The sequence below is a fragment of the Conger conger genome, chromosome 13 (genome assembly GCF_963514075.1).
Source record: "Conger conger chromosome 13, fConCon1.1, whole genome shotgun sequence".
NCBI lineage: Eukaryota > Metazoa > Chordata > Actinopteri > Anguilliformes > Congridae > Conger > Conger conger.
In genome coordinates this window covers 20,222,763-20,228,742 of record NC_083772.1, presented here as the reverse complement: position 1 = coordinate 20,228,742, position 5,980 = coordinate 20,222,763, and the positions used below count along the sequence as shown (strand labels likewise).

General features: G+C 45.6%; 1 protein-coding gene across 1 annotated transcript in view; it reads left to right on the top strand.

Annotated features, from left to right (window-relative positions):
- The first annotated feature begins 827 nt into the window (after positions 1 to 827).
- The window catches only part of fndc3a (fibronectin type III domain containing 3A), a 75,491-nt gene continuing 70,338 nt past the window's right edge, over positions 828 to 5,980 (top strand). The window contains 1 exon segment of the mRNA XM_061216843.1: positions 828 to 1,192. The gene's annotated coding sequence lies outside the window, so the exon portion shown is untranslated.

The window sequence follows — 5,980 nt, the reverse complement described above, 5'->3', positions numbered from 1 at the left end:
CTGGATGATCTAGCAAAATGAGCTTCAGACCAGGAAGGGATGCACAGGGATATCTTTCCACCCCCCAAATGTGTGACTGCCCCTTTTATCATCCCCCTTTCAGACAGGACCAGGAAACACAGCTTGGTTGCCCTGGGCAGGAGTCTTACATCTCAGGCCCTTCACATGGGATCTGTGAACTGTCTGCTGTTGAGCAATAGAGGAGTCCGCCCTAAGCCTGCCCTGGCGTAAAATCCAGCTGCGGCCAGCTTGAAATCACCAGCTACCAGCTGTTTCAAAACATAGCATGGTTCAGCCTCAGAGTTATTACACTTATCCACCGCTAGGTGTCGCTACTGCCCACCTCAAATCCACTGCACGACTGAATTAGCAGGTTTTTAAACTAGCCTAATGACTTAAATCCACGGGCTCGCTGATAAGCCTCAGTGCTCAGTGAAGCATACATCTTAATGTTACATTTTGTAGTGAAATCAGTTGTAGGGAAAAAACATTTGTGGGATCCCATTTTGCAAATGAAAGAATGGCAGTCAGTTTTTGAGTAGTGGAAACCCTTTTAACATCAGCCGCTTGTTTGCATCATTCATGCAAAATATAAAATACACCAACCATTGATTCGATGATGACGCCATCTCCTGGGAGAGATTCTGCAAAGCACACTACGCTGTCCTAATACGTCTCGCTTAAAATTCTGAACTCGACCCAACTAACACTTAATTTACCGCATTAAATGTATAGATACGGGCAAGGTGATCTTCTATAAATGATTAAAATAGTGTGTTAAACCGTTTCTAACTTTTAGATAGCCTCTTTACACATGCGCATAGGGCATTGTGTACACACGGAAGATGATGGCAGATTTCCGTACTGTTAAAGGGACCACAGTCATACGTGGATAGAGTGGGGTTGCGGGAGACAGCGACAGCGGTAGCTAAGAGCAGCCAGCAACGTTGTGCATTTTCCTCGTCGTTTTTACATAACGATAACAGCGAGTTAGCAAAACATATTGACATCAGCATAAGTCAGGCGCTAGTCTCGCCTTTTATAAAGTTGAGACTGAGTCTGGTTGACCAACACAATTGCAAGTGAAGATATCTTCCCGCAGAATTTACCCAGCTAACCTTAGCCTCAAGCTAGCAACACCGTCTTGGAGAAAAGAGCATAGCAGCGGGTCTACGAACCGGCCGCAACCGTGGTGAGTAGACATACAATTGCTGTCAATACAGCAAAAAGCTAGAGGTGGCCTATATTATTGGCATGTAGGCTAGCGCTTGGTAAACCAATCGTGTTCTCTTTCGAAACCCTATACTAGCTAGCTAGCCAGCTAGTGTGCACGTAAACTTGATCCCCTGCTTGTGGCTATCTTCATTGCTCTGTTCTTGTTTCATAACGGGCCTAGTTTTAAAGCCGTTGAGTACCTACTAAGCAAACATTGGCTACTGTGTAAATAACATGCCCGCTATCATCTGTTGTAGTCAGCAATCTAGCTAAGGAGCGACCTCGTTATGCACATAAACTGCTGTTTAGACAGTGATGTCCATGTAAGCTAGCGCTAGTTAGCTAGCTAGCAACGTTAACTACCCTCTACTGAATATGATCTAGCTAGCTGGCTAATAAGCCACAGTCGGATTAGGTAAAGATAGCTACCCTGCAATCTTATTGAAATGTCTGTTGTTCACAGTGGTGTAACGTTAGCCAACAGTGTTTTCTCAATACACATATGCCATTGGCTAGTAACCTTTATAAAGTAGAACGCAAACGAATTTATCAAGCTTGCATTACGTTACCACATCTCGAAACGTATTGGCTACTTTGCTAATATCAGGTAGATTAACGTGGACAAGGTGGCTGGTTGGCTAAATGCATTTGCAACTGTTAAATCAAGTAGGTGTGTAGTATAGCTAATTGTGTGCCACAAAATTGTATTTTAAATAGATACTGGACCAGTGGATACATTGTTTAAGAAAACAAATGAAACTACATGCTATTTGCACATTTGCATTACAGCACAAGTGGCAAACAGAAATGTCATGGGACTAAGCAGACAGAACTAATGCATGCATACATCCTTTTTTACGCATGTCGATTTGTGTAGTCGTGCAACCTTTCAACTTTTTATACCTCACGAAAGCGCAAAATGCAAGATACCAGTCCTCATCATCCTGACGTGTCCCCAAAACATTACACTCCCTTGTGGGCGATTCATGAAACTCCCCTTTCGAACGAAATTCGTCTCTTCCTCCCCACATTAGTGACACGTCTCTTATCCTGATTTAACATTTCGGTGTTTCACCCTGGGTTGAAAAGATGATATAGGGACAGTTATCTTTTGGATCGTATGCATGTTGACCGTTACATTTTCTCTGTTGTACACGGGCTACATTTAACTTGGTTAATTTCTCCCATTTTAGAAGTACAAAGGTATTTGTCGTTCTTTCACATCAACCCTGGGGGCCCCACATCAGGGAATCACTGATCTGTATGTTTGGCACTTCAAAAATGTTTCAAAAAAGATTCAAAGGTCATAATTGGTACGTTTGTTTGAATATACTGTGGGGTTTTGTTGCGGATTATGACACCCTTGATCAAAACTATGCAAGAGTGCCAGATTGTGCGTGTGGTTTGGATTAGTTTACTTTGCTTTTAAACAACATAGAGCACTGATTATTCTTTAATTTGCCATTCGCTTTGTACACGTTATCACCAGGCCACCTTACCGTGAAAACGGTAATTACGCATTCTGTAATTATGCACTCCAGGTTTCTAGCAGCAGACGTTGTGCTAATTTATCTCCCCATACTGTATTTAAATCGGCGAACACCTGGACGAAAGTGCAGCGTTTCGTTTTCTATTTATTATGCTTGTGTAGCGTAAGCTCTCCCCTAATTTGAGGCAGGAGTTAGTTGTGGCGCAAGCGTCCGTTATGGTCGGATGTGCAGCCACTGTTTTGCAGCGCGCATCGACTCATGCCATCTGGACCGGTGCCAGGCTCAGATCAAATTTTGAGCCGAGTTTCCATCGCGGTGTAAGCAAGATAAGGGAGGTTTGGCCTTCTGCGACTGTGACGGAGAAAAAATGTACTGCAGGTGGCCATTTCCCAACCACCTTATCTCTGCCAGCGGATGACCGTTGAACCCCAGAAAGGATGATGTTCGCCCCTCTAATTTCTGCACTCTTATTACTGTCAAGAACCCTCAATTTGATAACTCATAGCCTCCATTCACTAATTGGAAGCCCTAATTTCAAAATGTGTGCCTTCAATTTATTAACTCTAAGCCTTAATTAATTGCACCCTATTACTCATTCAAATGACTTGCGCTAATCGCTAATTATGCCGCCGGATCAGGCCTACTGCAGTTGCCTTGTCTGACCGGGGTTCTTTGGGGAAATAAGGTTTCCAGCATGCCTTAGATCCTGGGTGTAACTGTGGTCAATTATTCACTGCCCCCCCCCCCCCCCCCCCCCCCCCCCCAAGCAAGTTCCCATGATGTAGAGCCTGCATTGAATTGCTATTCTTTCATCATAGGAGCTTGAAAAGCTGGTATGAATATTGTCTGACTGTGGAATACGTGCCAGATGTCACAGTGTTCCAGTGGGTCCCTGCTGTTGCCTGGCTCTCGCTCGGTCAACTTTGAAGCATTGCAAATCGGGAGCCTGCCAACCATACTTTCTTCATATTACTAGAAATATGAAGATATACTGAAGATAAGCCAGTCTCCTCCATGTTGTTGTTTTTATTTTTATTTTTTATTGACATGCCGGAGGCGGGCTCCTAAGGTCACCCGAGGCTTCAGGTGTAGGTGTGGAAATACCGCTCATCTCCACTTACCTAAGCGATAGAAACTATCATCATGATTCACATCGCGCAAAGGGTCCCGTTAAAAGACCGGTACAATTCAAACGCCCGTCACCCAATCAAACGGTCGTGGCCCAGACCACCTGGCTGGCACAGCGCAGCCTGGCCGTGATCCAGGAAAATGGATTTGGATTTGAATATGACCTGAAATAAGCCTGGCTGGTTGCACGGAGGCCTTGTACACATAGCCCTGGGGCCATGCTCTGGAGGCAGTAGGCTCATTCCACTCATTCAGCTTATTTCTCACCTCTTTTTTAATTTTATTTTCTCTTTTTCTTGCTCCTAACTCTTCCCATCAGGAGAGGCTAGAAAAAGAGGTGAGAAAAATAAGTGAAGATGTGGGAATGTCCTTGCTCTTTCAAATATCAGTTACAGACGTGGTAGATGGGGAGAGGTGGATCCACAGGGTGATAATTTACAAGTCAGGCTTTCTGAGAAAAATACTTTCGCGTAGGATGCGCTCATGTTTCCATGCTCAAAGGAAAGTTCAGCAGTTCCTAACTTGCACTTCTAGCTCCGAGAAGGAAAATTTAACTGCTTTGAATGTCCTTAAAGATGGCGGACCTTGATCAATTTCCAGGTCGGGAGCAAAGAAAAGGAAAGGCCGGTGAAATAAGCATTTGGAACGAGCCCTGTGTCTCTCCTGCAGGAGCTGACCACGCTAAAAGCCTGGATGTGTGCAGGTGCTGGAGGCCTCTTCATGTTGAGTGTCGTCCGGGGTTCGACGCTCGCAGGAGACTACTGCCCACACCAGTCTGTCTTCACTCAGAGCGCTGTGAATGAAGACCTTATCAAACATTCAGTGGAAGAAAAATAAAATTGTAATAACACAAACTTCAAGAGGCCCTGTGCTTCTGGGAAAGGGTGAAGTGGAGGGAGAGAGAGCTCAATTTCTAAGCACTTTGATATTTTCTTTCTCGTTGGTCCATTGAGCTGCGGGAGCTCAGGACCTTTCCTGCGGTTGTGTCTGAAAGGCCCGCGCGCGGAGGACGACAGGAACAGAGCCTCAGAACCTGTGTGTGAGTCGACCTGCGAGGCAGGGCTCGTTTAGACCTGTGATATCGCTGCTTTCATTTCATTTACGCGCTCTTCTCTGGGGTACACCTGCATACAGGTGTGTTCTGTCTGTCTGTCTCACTGTCATTCAGCCACCACTCATGCAGGCACACTCCTTCTCCTGTGTGTGTGTTCCTGTCACTTTCCTGTGTGTGTGTGCCTCTGTCTGTGTCCTTATGTAGATGTGTCTGTGTGTGTGGTTTCTCTGTTTTCCATAGGCCTGTGGTAGCTGTGCTAATGAGTCTGTTCTGGGCAGATTAACTGCTGATTACAAGCGTCTTTCAGGGGATCACAGGCGGGGTGGACAGCTGGGCGGGGGGTCGGGGTGGGGCTGTCAGGGACCTGCTAACACAGGGGCCACTGGACAAAAGGTCACACGTGCAGTATGTCAGTTGGACCTGAGCGATGAAAGTCCGGCACCTTATCCGGCGTTCCCTTTGCTGAATTCCTGGAACATCAAAACGCAGCTGGTGTCAGGGACACACACCTGCACTGCCTGAAGAAGCGTTTCTCACAGAGTTTCACTTCTTTAAACTTAGAGTTTCAACCGCGTTTTTACTGGGCCTGGTCAGGTTTCGAACGCGGTTTCACTCCGCATGATCAGGGGTTGGGTGGAGGGGTTGGTATCGTCTGTGCTAGTACGAGGATTCCTTTGCTTCCATACTTTACATTTTGTACCTTTTAGTTTGAAATGACCCTTTAAGGGGGAAAAAAAAAGATGCTTTTGCATACGATTTGCAGTTGGTGTTTTTTTTTTTTGGGTATTTTTTTTTGGGAACAATGAAAGCTCTAGGCTGGTAGGCTACCTGCTGAACAGCTGCACCACCCTCCCTGGTGTTCAAACATGAAGGGTGGGGCTACACCATGCATTAGATCCTGTGTCTACAGTCTGTCTCTATGTAAAGCTACAGGAGGTGTGTACTGTGTGTCTGTGTGTAAAGCTACAGGAGGTGTGTACTGTGTGTCTCTGTGTGTGTAAAACTACAGGAGGTGTGTACTGTGTGTCTGTGTGTGTAAAGCTACAGGCGGTGTGTACTGTGTGTCTCTGTGTGTGTAAAGCTACAGGATGTG